Source organism: Eschrichtius robustus, chromosome 4, assembly GCF_028021215.1.
Source record: "Eschrichtius robustus isolate mEscRob2 chromosome 4, mEscRob2.pri, whole genome shotgun sequence".
Classification (NCBI taxonomy): Eukaryota; Metazoa; Chordata; class Mammalia; order Artiodactyla; family Eschrichtiidae; genus Eschrichtius; species Eschrichtius robustus.
Genome location: NC_090827.1, coordinates 95,073,847 through 95,090,570, shown reverse-complemented (window position 1 = coordinate 95,090,570; position 16,724 = coordinate 95,073,847). Strand labels below are relative to the sequence as shown.

The following is a 16,724-nucleotide window of genomic DNA, read 5'->3' as shown; positions in this document are numbered from 1 at the left end:
CCAGCAATTATTGAGAGTTGTTGTAGTTCCACATCCTTGTCAGCATTTTATGTTGGCAGTGTTCTGAATTTTGGCAATTCTAATAAGTGTGTACTGGTTTCTCACTGTTGTGTTAATTTACGTTTTTCTACTGACATGACTTGGAGCATCTTTTCATATGCTTATTTGTCATCTATACATCTTTTTAGCTAAGGTGTCTGTTAAAGTATTTGTTCCCCCTTTTTTTTTTATCAAGTTGTTTTCTTAATGTTGAATTATACTGTGGATAAATCTCCTTTACCAATGTGTCTTTTGAGCAAATATTTTCTCCCAGTCTGTGGCTTGTCTTCTCATCATCTTGATATTGTCTTTCAGAACAGAATTTGTTTTTTTGTTTGTTTGTTTTTCTTTGGCTGTGCCAGGTCTTAGTTGCGGCATGCAGGATCTTTAGTTGTGGCATGCAAACTCTTAGTTGTGGCATGTGGGATCTAATTCCCTGACCAGGGATCGAACCTGGGCCCCCTGCATTGGCAGCGCAGAGTCTTAGCCACTGGACCACCAGGGAAGTCCCGGAATCAAAGTTTTAAATTTTAATAAAGTGCAGCTTATCAATTATTTCTTTCATAGATCATGCCTTTGATGTTGTCTCAAAAAGTCATTGCCATACTCAAGGTCATCTAGATTTCTCCTTTGCTATCTTCTAGGAGTTTTATAGTTTTATGTTTTTCATTTAGGTCTCTAATCCATTTTGAGTTAATTTTTGTGACGGGTATAAGGTCTGTGCCTAAATTCCTTTTTTTTTGCATGTGGATATCCAGTTGTTTCAGTCTTATTTCTTGAAAAGTCTATATTTGCTCCATTGTATTGCCTGGTCTCCTTTGTCAAAGATCAGTTGACTATATTTATGAGGGTTTACTTTGGGGCTTTCTATTTTATACCACTGTTCTGTTTGTCTGTTCTTTCACCAGTACAATATATACTGTATAAATCTTGATTTCTGTATCTTTATAGTAAGCTTGAAGTTGGGTAGTGTCAGTCCTTCACATTTCTTCTTATATAGTGTGCGGTCTATTCTGGGTCTTTTGTCTCACCATATAAACTTTAAAATCAATTTGTTGTTATCCACAAAATTACTTGTTGGAATTTGATTGTGATTTCCTTGAATCTATAGATCAAGTTGGAAGAACCTACATCTTGACAATATTGAGTCTTCATATCTGTGAACATGGAATAGCTGTCCATTTATTTAGTTCTTTAGTTTCATTCATCAGAGTTTTATAGTTTTCCTCATAAAGATCTTGTCATATTTTGTTAAATTTATACTTAAATTTTATATTTTTTGAAGGTGCTAATGTAAATTTTGTTTTGAATCAAATTCCATTGTTCATGTTAGTGTATAGGAAAATGAATGACTTCTGAATGTTAATCTTGTATACTGCAACCTTGCTATAATCACTTATTAGTTCCAGGAGGTTGGTTTTGTTTTTTATTTTGGGTTTTTTTTTCATCAATTCTTTTGTATTTTCTATATAGATGATCATGTCACCTGAGAGTAGACAGTTCTATTTATTCCTTCCCAATATTTTTGCCTTCTTATTTCCCTTTCTTGCCATATTGCTTTAGCTAGAACTTCCAGCACAATATTGAAAAGGTCTGGTGAGCTAGAACATTCTTGTCTTGTGCTTGATCTTTGTGAGAAAGCTTCAAGTATCTCACTATTAAATATGATATTAGCTGTAGGTTTTTTGTAGATATCCTTTATCAAGTTGAGGAAGTCCTCCACATGCCCAGTTTTCTGAGAATTTTTTATCATGAATGAGTGTATTTTGTCAAATGCCTTTGAAAGGTTTAACTTTCTATAGAATATTTATAACAGTATTCATAAAATTAAAGAAATAACATTTCTCTTAAAATGAAGAAACATATGTGATTAAATATGTGGTGATGCCCTTCCATTTTCTTCATATTTCTTTGTGCATATTTTGAGTTCAGTATATTGGGGAAAATTGTCATTTAAATAGCATCTACTTATTAAAATATATACTACAAAATAACTGTTGGTTTCACAATAAAAAAATCACCTTTTATTTAATTCTTACTATGCACTAGGCAGTATTCTAAACCCTATACATAAATTATTTCACTAACCTCTCATTACAAAACCATGAGATATGTATCTCTATCATCATCATCTTAGCCATTTTTATTTTTTTAATTGTTTAAAATTTTTTATACCTCTTTATTGGAGTATAATTGCTTCACAATACTATGTTACTTTCTGTTGTACAACAAAGTGAATCAGCCATATGCATACATATATCCCCATATACCCTCCCTCTGGAGCCTCGCTCCCACCCTCGCTACCCACTCCTCTAGGTCATTGCAAAGCACCGAGCTGATCTCCCTGTGCTATGCTGCTGGTTAGTAGGGGACTTTAACACCCCACTTACACCAATGGACAGATCATCCAAACAGAAAATAAATAAAGAAACACAAGCTTTAAATGACATAACAGACCAGATAGATTTAATTGATATTTATAGAACATTCCACCCAAAGTGGCAGAATACACTTTCTTCTTAAGTGCACATGGAACATACTCCAGGATAGATAACATCTTGGGTCAAAAATCAAGCCTCAGAAAATTTAAGAAAATTTAAATCTTATCAAGCATCTTTTCTGACCGCAAAGCTATGAGATTGAAAATCAATTACAGGAAAAAGACAGTAAAAAACACAAACACATGGAGGCTAAACAGTGTGCTACTAAATAACCAAGAGATCACTGAAGAAATCAAAGAAGAAATAAAAAAAATCATAGAAACAAATGACAATGAAAACATGATGACCCAAGACCTATGGGATGCAGCAAAAACAATTCTAAGAAGGAAGTTTATAGCAATTCAATCTCACCTCAAGAAACAAGAAGAATCTCAAATAAACAATCTAACCTTACACCTAAAGCAACTAGAGAAAGAAGAACAAAGAAAACCCAAAGTCAGTAGAAGGAAAGAAATCATAAAGATCAGAGCAGAAATTAATGAAATAGAAATGAAGAAAATAATAGCAAGGTCAATAAAACTAAAAATTGGTTCTTTGAGAACATAAACAAAATTGATAAACCCTTAGCCAGAATCATCAAGAAAAAAAGGGAGAGGATGCAAATCAATAAAATTAGAAATGAAAAAGGAGAAATCACAACTGACACCGCAGAAATACAAAGGATTACAAGAGACTACTACAAACAACAATATGCCGATAAAATGGACAACCATGAAGAAATGGACAAATTCTTAGAAAGGTACAATTTTCCAAGACTGAACCAGGAAGAATTAGAAAATATAAACAGACCTATCACAAGTAATGAAATTGAAACTGTAATTAAAAATCTTCCAACAAACAAAAGTTCAGGACCAGATGGCTTCACAGGGGAATTCTATCAAACATTTAGAGACGAGCTAACACCTATCTTTCTCAAACTCTTCCAAAAAAATGCAGAGGGAGGAACACTCCCAAATTTCTACAAAGCCACAATCACTCTGATACCAAAACCAGAAAAAGAGAGCACAAAAAAAGAAAACTACAGGCCAATATCACTGATGAACATAGATACAAAAATCCTCAACAAAATACTAGCAAACAGAATCCAACAACACCGTAAAAGGATCATACACCATGACCAAGTGGGATTTATCCCAGGGATTCAAGGATTCTTCAATATATGCAAATCGATCAATGTGATACACCATATAAACAAATTAAGGAATAAAAAGCATATGATCATCTCAATAGATGCAGAAAAAGCTTTTGAAAAAATTCAACAGCAATTTATGATAAAAACTCTCCAGAAAATGGGCATAGAAGGAACCTACTTCAGCATAATAAAGGCCATATATGACAAAACCACAGCCAACCTCATACTCAATGGTAAAAACCTGAAAGCATTTCCACTAAGATCAGGAACAAGACAAGGATGTCCACTCTCACCACTTTTATTCAACATAGTTTTGGAAGTCCTAGAAATGGCAATCAGAGAAGAAAAAGAAATAAAAGGAATACAAATTGGAAAAGAAGTAAAACTGTCACTGTTTGCAGATGACATGATACTATACTTAGAAAATCCTAAAGATGCCACCAGAAAATTACTAGAACTAATCAATGAATCTGGTAAGGCTGCAGGATACAAAATTAATGCACAGACATCTCTGGCATTCCTATACACTAACTATGAAAAATCAGAAAGAGAAATTAAGGAAACAATCCCATTTACCATCACAACAAAAAGAATAAAATACCTAGGAATAACCTACCTAAGGAGGAGAAAGACTTGTACTTAGAAAACTATAAAACACTGATGAAAGAAATCAAAGATGACAAGCAGATGGAGAAATGTACCATGTTCTTGGATTGGAAGAATCAACGTTGTGAAAACGACTATACTACCCAAAGCAATCTACAGATTCAGTGTAATCCCTATTAAACTACCAATGGCATTCTTCACAGAATTAGGACGAAAAATATTACAATTCGTATGGAAACACAAAAGACCCTGGATAGACAAAGCAATCTTGAGAAAGGAAAACAGAGCTAGAGGAATCAGGCTCCCCTACTTTCAACTATACTACACAGCTACAGTAATCAAGACAGTATGGTATGGGCACAAAAGCAGAAATATAGATCAATGGTATAGGATAGAAAGTCCAGAGATAAACCCACACACATATAGTAACCTAATTTACGACAAAGGAGGCAAGAATATACAATGGAGAAAAGACAGCTTCTTCAATAAGTGATGCTGGGAAAACTGGACAGCTACATGTAAAAGAATGAAATTAGAACACTACCTAACACCATACAAAAAGTAAACTGAAAATGGATTAAAGCCCTAAAAGCAAAACCAGACACTATAAAACTCTTAGAGGAAAACATAGGAAAAACACTCTTTGACATAAACCACAGTAAGATCTTTTTTAACCCACCTCCTAGAGTAATGAAAATAAAAACAAAAATAAACAAATTGGACCTAATTAAACTTAAAATCTTTTGCACAGCAAAGGAAACCATAAACAAGATGAAAAGACTTCTCTCAGAATGAAAGAAAATCTCTTAGACATTTTTAGATGAAAATTTATATTTAGATAAATTAACTTATTTAAAGTTACACAACAAATAAATGGAGCATATTAGAATAAAAATATATGCACATAATTTAAAATTCAGTGGTATACCAACATTCATGCTTTACGATTCGGACTGTAGATGAAGTTCTTCAAACTGTGGAGCAAGTTTCTACTTTGCTTGTTCCCCTCATGTCACTCATGGTATTTTGCTACATATGCACAATATGCATTCAACAATGGCCTGTTAATTAATGGTTAGAAGTACACAAGTTTATTATAATTTAGTATCTATATAAGCCAGTGTAGTAGTGATTATAAAGTTTTTCCTTTTGTTGTATTAGGAGGGAAGTTTTGAGATGCAGTTTATGATTTTCAAAGACATGTTTCTTTTTTTTGTTACTGGAATGGCATTCTAGCAATAGTATTTAAAAGAAATGTTAGTTTATATATGCCCAAATTGATGTTTCATCACTTCTTATGTATCCCATGAGGACAGTGAGTTCACATGTCAGTGCATAGCTTGACCCATGTAACTGTATATTGGAAACTGGAAGTTACAGAAAGTCGTTCTCATATTCACAAGCATTGAGAAGTAGAAATCTTCTCCTTCTATTTTTTTTTTTTTTCTTGGCTGCAGCAGTAACACCCTGCATGACAAATGTACACTCAAGTAGGAAGAAGATAAATAAAGACTAAATGACCAAAAAACAGCTATAACCTCTTATTGAAATATTTGAAAAATTACTAAAAGTGAAAAATTGTATTTATCACAATTCTTTAATGTAAATTGACTTTAATAAAAATAATATATTTATCATTTAAATATTAATCAAGTATTCTTCCCCTTATAATGTTTCTTTTTCCTTTCAAAAGGACAATGAAAATAAAATGAATATTTTATGTTTTTCCACTAATTATGACGATTAATTCTTTGTCATATGAATATTTTATTGTGAAAAGCAATAATGTTGCTGTTTAATAAATAGGATAATCATAGATATTCTTAGGCAACTTAAGTCATTTGTGACAGTTCATACTTCAATGTAGTAACTTTGAAAATATATGTAACTTCATTACATTTTAGTCAAAGTTTCTAGGAAGATTCTTCTCACTGACTCTTGGATCAACACACTGCGCATGATTTTGAGTTAGTCTCCCTAAAACCATATGATAAACCCAAGGGCACATTGAATATTATGAATAGTTAGTTAGCTCTGCCTGGAATACTAGTCCCTCCTCTCGTATGCTAAAGATCTAACCCACTCGCCCCCAAACTGGGTGCTGTAGAGCAATATTCCATGTAATCAGTAAGGATAATGAATAAGGCCTAAACTGTGCTGTGCCCATTATGTACTTCTTTTATTTCCTCCTTGCAACAACCCTATGACATGTTTATTATCTTCCTTTTACAAAGGAGGAAGTTGAGAATGAAGACAGTAGTAAGAAGCAGAGCCTGCATTTGTGCTCAGTCTGACTGATTTCAAAACCTATGTCAAAACCCTCTGCATCTCTGCCTTGCAACAAAATTAATTTTAGCACATCCACTAATTTTACACCCCTCCATTCTGAATAGAATAGAAAAATAATGACAATGTGAAATCATCTTTTAAAATATTCATAGCCATAATGCCTCATGTATCTCATGTGTTATTTACTTATGTATATGAATATCTGTATGGGCTGTTTTTTACATATGTATATAATATCAATTACATCTTTTCTGATTAATCACTTTTAATGGTTGGTAATTGTATATATGCTTTTCCTCAAATTGCTTTTATGGTTTTTGTCAAAACTTCTTCATAATTGCTTTTGAAAACAGTAAAAATCAACTATAGTAATTATAATAGCTACATATAAAAATATTCATCAATATTATGTCTTGTCACTATGCTAAATACAAAAGTTAGATTCATATATGCCCTTGTAGTCTTTCAAAACATTCTTAAGCATGCTACAGCCAGAAGGATTTAATCTAGATCTCATAATCCCCCTGCCCCCAGTCTTTTTAATCTCTCAACCTCATTGTTTTACAGGAATTTGTACTCCAAAGAAGTGACAGTAAAGGGACTTAGTGACAGACTCAGATATTGAATCAAGACTAATTAACTCATTTTTTATAATTTTACATTATGCTATGCTATTTCTAAGCATTTTGAGAAAAATATACTTACTTTACCCAATATTTTTTTCTTATATTTTGAAAATGAATGCATAAATTGTTAACAATGGTATATTATTAGGGTTAAAATATTTTCATCAAAAATGTATTGTTCTTCACTCTATGACATAAATCACAGCAAGATCCTTTCTGACCCAGCTCCTAGAGGAATGGAAATAAAAACACAAATAAACAAATGGGACCTAATGAAACTTAAAAGCTTTTGCACGGCAAAGTAAACCATAAACAAGATGAAAAGACAGCCCTCAGAATGGGAGAAAATATTTGCAAATGAAGCAACTGACAAAGGATTAATCTCCAAGATTTACAAGCAGCTCATGCAGCTCAATAACAAAAAAACAAACAACCCAATCCAAAAATGGGCAGAAGACCTAAATAGACATTTCTCCAAAGAAGATATACAAATTGCCAACAAACACATGAAAGGATGCTCAACATCATTAATCATTAGAGAAATGCAAATCAAAACTACAATGTGATATCATCTCACACCAGTCAGAATGGCCATCATCAAAAAATCTAGAAACAATAAATGCTGGAGAGGGTGTGGAGAAAAGGGAACACTCTTGCACTGTTAGTGGGAATGTAAATTGATACAGCCACTATGGAGAACCGTATGGAGGTTCCTTAAAAAACTAAAAATAAAACTACCATACGACCGAGCAATCCCACTACTGGGCATATACCCTGAGAAAACCATAATTCAAAAAGAGTCATGTACCAAAATGTTCATTGCAGCTCTATTTACAATAGCCAGGACATGGAAGCAATCTAAGTGTCCATCATCAGATGAATGGATAAAGAAGATGTGGCACATATATACAATGGAATATTACTCAGCCATAAAAAGAAACGAAATTGAGTTATTTGTAGTGAGGTGGATGGAGTTAGAGTCTGTCATACAGAGTGAAGTAAGTCAGAAAGAGAAAAACAAATACATTATGCTAACACATATATATGGAATCTAAGGAAAAAAAAAAAGGTCATGAAGAACCTAGTGGCAAGACGGGAATAAAGACACAGACCTACTAGAGAATGGACTTGAAGTTATGGGGAGGGGGAAGTGTAAGATGTGACAAAGAGAGAGAGTGGCATGGACATATATACACTACCAAACGTAAAATAGATAGCTAGTGGGAAGCAACTGCATAGCACAGGGAGATCAGCTCGGTGCTTTGTGACCACCTAGAGGGGTGGGATAGGGAGGGCGGGAGGGAGGGAGATGCAAGAGGGTAGAGATATGGGAACATATGTATATGTATAACTGATTTACTTTGTTATAAAGCAGAAACTAACACACCATTGTAAAGCAATTATACTCCAATAAAGATGTTAAAAACAATGTATTGTTCTTAAATTTGGTAGATATAGGATGCTTATCTAGCTGTTTTTTCTTTAATTTTGCTGACAAATCAATAAATAGAAGAATAGGTTCAAGCTAAAATGAACTTTGTAGAACAGGTGCTTTTGAGTGAATATTTCCTTAGATGAAAGATAGCATACTTCTTAGTGAAAGGAGGTTAAATTATGTGAGAACACTAAGAAGCAAGCAATCAACAAAGTTTGGTGATAATAGAGGAAACATCATTTGGCAATATTAGTAATGATGTGATCAGAGGATTTTTTTAAACCTTCACTTAAGATGCCAATAAATAGAATAGCGTTTATAAGAGAGCCACAAACTATATTGAATTATCACTTTCTCTTGGTTATGTGCCTCTTAAGGAAAAATGATGGGTGGAAATTATTGTAAATTGTAGATCAATAGAAATGTTGAACGATGAAACTGCAGAAAGGCTAGAGACCAGGTTGTCCCCAAGTGCTCTGCTGTACAAGCATGTCTATCTTCTTTTTGCTTTGGGGCACTCTCATTTTGTATCAACACAATTTTAATGTATGTGTCTTTTTGTTCATGCTTCAAATTACTAATGGATAGAGAATCTGACTGGCTTAATTTACTCCAGGAGTTTTTATTCAGTTACCCATCACTAGCAGAGTGGATGAGAAATAGTCACTGGAGGAAACATTATGAGCCAAGCGTTCACATTAAATTGTAATGCACAAATAACTCAATTTTGTTTCTTTTTATGGCTGAGTAATATTCCATTGTATATATGTGCCACATCCTCTTTATCCATTCATCTGTCGATGGACATTTAGGATGGTTCCATGTCCTGGCTATTGTAAATAGTGCTGCAATGATTCACTTTGGTGTACAACAGAAACTAACACAGTATTGTGAAGCAATTATACTCCAATAAAGATCTATTAAAAAAAATTGTAACTCACAAGGCACTTGATGACTAAGTAGTCGGAAGCAATATATAAGCAATAAGTATGATTCCAACATAAAGGTGTGTAGTATATTAGAAAGGCAGACTGAAGTAGGCCTGGAGTATGGACGGAGAGTACAGGATGGAGCCTGCAAGGCCAGCTTCTCAGGCATCCACTAGGTACTGCTAAGAAGGTAACTACACTCTTTCTATCCTCACTTTTCCATCTGGAAATTGAAGATAATAACAGTACCCTGTAGTTTTGTCACAGGTTTGTGTGTGTGTGTGTGTGTGTGTGTGTGTGTGTGTGTGATTTAATGAAATGTCTCTAAAGGCCTTTTCACTCACCGAAATAAAGGTATTGTTTTCTCAAAAATGCTGAATCTATTACAGAGGAAAAATAGAGAGTTCAGGATTAGAATTCCTACTCATCACTTCATTTTTGAAATAGGTAAGTAATTGGTATTAAAATTAGGCAGAAGAAATATCAGGAGATTGCAGGCAATGTCTTAAAATCATGATGATTCACACAACCTGAGGCCCACCATCTTTGGATCTGCAAAGATTTGGATTTTTCTCTCTCTGTCCTTGTACCTCTCTCATAAGTTTTGGTAAAGGTAGTAATTTCTTTGGATACAGGAATATATTGATAAAAACTGTAAGTTACTCATGACAGTATACCAGCATCTAGGTCAACAGTAAGTCTAACAAAATATAATTAGGTAGAGTAACTAAAGTACAGATGGCTTTTACATAACTGTGACCATATATATTTGAGCCTTTGCAATTCGAGTCTTGCAAATTATTTCCCAAAACAGTTTGTATGAACGTGTACCAACATTTACTATGCAGTAGCCTCCCTTAATTTGCCATGTCCTTCCTTCCTTCTTTCACATATAACTAGGTTGAAAGAATGCATGCAACTTCTCTCAATTAGTTACCCTAGGAGTAAACACAATCATGGAGACCTCAGAGGGTAGCAGGTCAGTCTATTCAAATAGGTCATTTCATTAATCAAAAATTAACATTTCTTCTGGAATAAGTTTAAATTGTTTGGTGCTATTAAACCTGTGGGCAAAAACTATATTTTTATGACTGTCAATAATTCTCTCTTTCTCGTGCTCACTCTTTCTCTCCCTCCCTCTCTTTCCCTCTCATTCCCTCTCTCATGTCAAGTTTTGAGCAGTTGGCATTGTTCTGTGAAACATTTCACTACAAACTAGAGAAGTTGAGCACAGTTTGTTGAGCAGAATTCAATTTAGTTCTTCCTTTAGGATCCAGAGGCCAATATCTAATACTTCTTTCCTAACTCACCTTCTACAAACCACTTGTCTTAATTTTATGGCCAAAAATGTTTGATGAGAGAAAATCTAGAACAACTTGGAGCCACCATGTGCCAGTGAGTCAGAAAGGCCCTGGGAAAGAATGAGAGCTGGGCCTGGCTGCCATGAAGAAAGCAGCTCTGTGGCTGAAAGCACGCCTGGCATCCTCAGGGCATGAGACCAACTTGCACTGGGGAGTGAGTTCTCTATATCAGCCGGATCTGCTAGCCAGGAGGATAGAGACAACCAGGTCTTTGAAACCATTGCCTCTAGTTGTCAGATGCTCCATCAGATAGTGTTGGGAAGCCAGGAGAGATTGTTTCTGGAACTGTAAATCCTTCTCACTCAGTTTTTTTTATTTTGTATTTAAGTCATAGTTATCTCTGTTTCCTTCTTAGTGACCAACATTGAGATTTTTAATATAACAATTTTTAAAATATAAATTTATATTTTTAAAGTACTGTATAAATATGTCAAAATACATGTATATAATAAAGCTCAAAAATCCTTACCAGAGACCATATTTCTAGGTATGAATAAATAAATGAAAGTGATTTTCTCTCCCCCAGGAGAATGTGTCCTTCCTTTCTACTCATCCCAGGGCTACTATTACTTGTTTTGAGGTGTGATTTTACTAATGTTGGAAAGGTGTCCTTCTCTGAAACTCAGTCAGTTTAGTCTGCTAATATTTTCAGCAATTCCACCACTTACAGATAAACATCTGAAATTAAGATACTAACCACTCAATGGCAGGGACTTTATTCTATACATCTTGAGACACAGAGAACAAAAACTGTCCTTTGGAAGGAATGTAATTGTAAAAGCTGCTTTCTCTGTATACAGAACAATAAAGCCAGTTCATTTGTTAATATTTCTTTTCTCAAAGGACTACATGAGATCCAGCTGTATGGAGGAAATAGGAGTTAATGAAGGGATGGAAATGGAATAGATTTAATTTTGTAGCCAGGTATTTTGAAATAGGTCAGACTGATGACAGGGGTCTTTGAATGGTCAGAAAACAACAAGAAGGGAAAAATGAGGAACTGGGAGGTATGTGCTTAATCTTTATAACAGGAGATGAGGAAAGCTGGAGAGTGAGTAAAGCAAGGAGTCAGGAGGATGGATATTTTTCTTCATGATTTTATAAAACCACCACACCAACTGTGTGTTTTTTAATGGTTCTATTGAGCTTTCAAACTGGGCCTATGTGGAGTTAGTTATTGTTGCTTATGTCACCTCATATGTGATACTCCTTCAAACCTGATCTGAAGCCTAAAGCATCCTGACTGAAATATTCTCAGTGGTGTCTTTAATATAAATTCATAGTATGGGCCTTAATCTCACCTAAAAATGTAACAATGTAAACTGATAACTCCTTATTAATCATGTTTTGTTGAGGTGGTTTTGTCTACCTTGTCACTGCCTTGCTTTTCTTGCGAATGTAAAGCTTATTATACAAAATATTTTTAGTGAGAAGAGCACTCATTAGTTTTCAAAAAGCAAACACTTCGAATTTACAGTCCCCATCTGAATTCCCGGAGCCCCTCCTCCCATTTCGCTCAACCACATGTGCTCCATTAAACCTGAAGCAACACCACAGGAGCCTCTCCCATACTTGGGATTTTATATGTATTAGGTGAAGCTTGACCTAACAATAGCATGACGCTCTGCATCTAGTTGAAGCTGAATTCATGATTCTGGATTTTGTAAGTTAGTGAGGGAGCAGAATGATAACTGTAACAATGTCATCACAGAGCCGAGCATACGACACAGTCAGATGGAAGAAACACATGTACAGATTCAGAAATAGAAAGATTCTAACCATGTCTTTGCCTAGTTCCTTTGATCCCATCTATTTCTACTGGAAGATGAAAAATGTTCATGACCTAAAATTAGCAAGAAATAAGTTGACTTGATTTTTCCAATTATCCATCTGCAAAAACTTCAAAGTTATTGAAATACCAGAGGTTAAAGTAAATAATGTAAAGCATCATTTCAAGTCTACCTTAAAATTCAATAAAATAAAAAAAAATTGTAAATCTACATGCCTTCATCATTCAAGGAACATGCTATTTCTGAGCTTAAAACCAAACGGAAACTACTTCCTTGACACAAAAAAAATGTGTCATAGGCTGACTGAAGCATTGTATCAGGAATCCAGACTCCACCTGACCAAGCTGCACCTGGCCTGACAGGAAAGCAGAGTCAGCTGAAGTCTGATCTTCCATTAGGCTGCCACAAATAATTAAGAGCACGGTCTGTTGTTCTAGGGTCAGAATGCATTACGTTTCTGCTTTTCTCTCCTTCTTCTTAGGTTGAGACTTTCTTTGCTAAACATAAATAAATAAGACTAAATAGTCTTATAAACTATCTAAACACTGGAAAAGTAGAGTAAAACCTGATTAGAAGGACCACCCCTAGTGTTATGAGTGAAAAGTTCTACACTTAGGGATGCTATATAGCTTATTTTCCTCTATGATGCTTCTATCTTCCCTGAGAATGCTGGCCATCTGTGACCTCCCTGTGCCTCTTGAAGCCCAGCACCCACATCCACTTGATTGTCAGGGAGGCAGATGTGGCACAGTCATTTAATCATCAAATTCCGGGTAGAGTGGAGAGCCTGTGGCTAGAAACCCAACAGAGCCCAGGGCAGTCAGTCCATACATCACTCTGTCAATTGCCCCAGGCCTCCTTCTGACCACTCCCTTCTTCCCAGCAGGCCTACCCTACTTGTCTCCTGCAAATACTTCATGGATTTTCTACTCCATTTATCTGATTCCATCTGCTTTCTATTCTCTAGGAATTTTTCAAAACAATGTTGGCCCATGGATGGTAATAGTTCTTATTTTCTGGCACTGCTCTTGATATATATTTTGAAAGAAAAATATTCTCTGCCATTTTGAGAGATGATATACATGCTAAGCCTGTAATCTTGATCCCAATCTCCTGCCAGCCTTTCTTTAATTCAATCAAAGTCAGGTTATCTTTAGTAATAAGCTCCTAGGACAATGGGAGGTTATAGAGTTCAGGTGTTCATGTAAATAATCCCACCACATTTAAGCCCAGGATGTACCTTCTCTAAGTGGGATGGACAGCACACTTTTAAAGAGGTGAGGTTTATGATTTTTAGGGTTTCTAGAAGACAGAGACTATGAATACCTGGTTTAATATTAGGTTAAAAAAGTGTGTTTCTTCCCATGTTACACACGAATGTATATTTGAAGAAAAAAGAAATCCTATCTGGTTTCACCTAACCCCTTGTATGGACCGGTTTTTTTGGCCATGGGTGTATAATTTGTATTAACATTAACATGAGCTGCCTCTGGAGGGCTTGGCCTAACATTTCCTAAGAGATCATCCACACTGTTCAACACATTTTATGCACTAGGAGGCACAAACACGATTAAAATAGGACAAACTGATCACAATTATGAGAGTGTGATGGTGAATGATCCATCAGTCTGAGGTTCATAAAGACTAAGTCTGACCAAGCCTACCTGAAGATTTCATCAAAATCACTAAATGGAAGAGAAATCTTATTAGACAGACGTCACACAGACACTGGTAAACTGTTATTTTTTCTTTATAAATTTATTTATTTATTTTTGGCTGCGTTGGGTCTTCATTGCTGCATGCAGGTTTTCTCCATTTGTGGCTAGTGGGGGCTACTCTTTGTTGCAGTGTGCGGGCTTCTCATTGAGGTGGTTTCTCTTGTTGTGGAGCACGGGCTCTAGGCGCACGGGCTTCAGTAGTTGTGGCACATGGGCTCAGTAGTTGTGGTTTGGGAGTTCTAGAGCGCAGGCTCAGTAGTTGTGGTGCCAGGGCTCAGTTGCTCTGTGGCATGTGGGATCCTCATGGACCAGGGCTCAAACCTGTGTCCCCTGCACTGGCAGGCGGACTCCCGACCACTGCACCACCAAGAAAGTACCAGGTAAACTGTTAAAAATGACCAGCAATTAAGAAGATAAACAAACATTTAAATTATGCATTTGTCTTAGTGAAGTTATGTTTTGAAAGATGTGTGTATGCTTTCATACATGGTGGCAGAAAATATATTAAAATCAGTACCATTTATAGCTTTTCTCCAGTAATTTTTTTTTAAATTCTAAAATGTGCATAAATCTCTAGGATTGATTCCTAACACTGATTTGCTATTATGTTAGACTAACTTCTTTGTTTTCTTGAAATTCTTAAATGAATTATATCAGACAAAGTACTTCAGAAATATTTTAGAAAGAATTGTTCTTGCTGAATCTAACAACGTTAAAATACTGGATCACTGAACATATTGAAATACTTTTCCTAATTATAGGAGGATTTCTACATTGGAATACTATTAATAGCCATTTCGTTCTCAATTGTTTTATGTCATCTCTTTAGATTATAAATTTTCCCCATTGAGGAAATATTATCAGTAATTGTCCAGTTAACCCACAGTACCATTGATATAATACACATTGCTAGTATGAGTCCTAAGAATTAGTATGACAATGTTCTGTGCCTGTGTCCCTTTGAGGCATAAACCTCTTTTCAGTACTAGTAATATTTAAGAATCAAATCAAATGGGGGCTTAGGGAACTCACAAAACAGAGCCATGAAAACAAAATGGAAGTATTTGTTGTTGGCTATTTCCGCAGAAGCATGGACGGAGTCAAAATGGAAAAATAAAGCACTAGGTAGGCATTTCCTTGCATTACCATATCTTGCAATTAACTATTATTTTGATTTTGATTTACCAGTGCCTCTCCCATCATGTTTTTTAGCCAAAATAATCTCTTCAATGTCTTGGGCCTCTAAATGTAATCAGCCATGCCTCTCAGGGGAGTGAGCTCACTTTTTCTCTGACTGCAAGAGACACAATCAGAGGAGAAAAGAAAATCATGCTGTTGAGCGAGGCAACTTCCTCCGTAAGCAAGGAGATCAGAGCTCTGAAAAGCACTGGTGAATCCTACCTGTTAACTTTCAAAAGAAGGGTGATGCTCCAGCAGATGGGAGAAAAAACTAGAAGAGAGGAAGTGTGGGAACCAGGAATCACAAGTGATATGGATCTAGCAGAAGATATTCTCAGAACTGCAAAATAATCTGTTGTCAAATGAGGTGTGCAGATTGTAGCCAGAAAGACAATTTTAGCACAGAAGTTAAAGGTAGAGACTCACAAGCCAGATTGTCTAAATCCAAATCCTGGCTCTGCGATGGGCTGGCTGTGAGAACAAATCATTTAGTTTCTTTGAGCCCCAGTTCTTCGTCTGTGAAACAGGGGTAGTAATACTATTTCATGGAATTGTAGGAGAGACTGAGTTAATAGTTGTATAAAACACTTTGGTGTGGTTTATAATACATCCACAAAATCTTTGACATGCTCTGCAAAAAGTGGAGCATAAGTCCCTTTTACTTGAGTGTGGGCTAGACTTACTAACTCACTCCTAACAATTAGAATAAGGTGGAAGTGACAGGTGTGACTTTGGAGATGAGATCACCAAAGGCATTGTGGCTTCCTACTGTTTCTTTCTCTTGGATCATTGATTGTGGAGGAAGCCAGATCTCTTTGGAGAAGATTCAAGCAGTCCTCTCTGGAGGTCCATGTGATGAGGAACTGAGGCATCTTGCCAACACACAGTGAGAAACTGAGGGCCCCTAACAGCAGCCATAAGAACGAGCCCTCTGGGAAGCAGCTCCTCCTGCTCTAGTCAAATGTTCACATGACTGAAACCCTGGTCTTTGTTTTGTCTGGCACCTCATCAGAGACTCTAAGTCAAAATTTGACCACTATGCCTCTCCCATATTCCTGACTCATGGAAATTTTGGGTGAATGAAAGCTGATTGTCCTAAGCCACTAAGTTTTGTGAGTA

The 16,724-nt window shown here is 35.6% G+C and overlaps 1 non-coding gene across 1 annotated transcript; it reads right to left on the bottom strand.

Annotated features, from left to right (window-relative positions):
• Positions 1-471: 471 nt before the first annotated feature.
• On the bottom strand, positions 472-544 carry TRNAG-GCC (transfer RNA glycine (anticodon GCC)). The gene has a single exon. It is a non-coding gene; the product is annotated as a tRNA-Gly (tRNA).
• Positions 545-16,724: the final 16,180 nt, after the last annotated feature.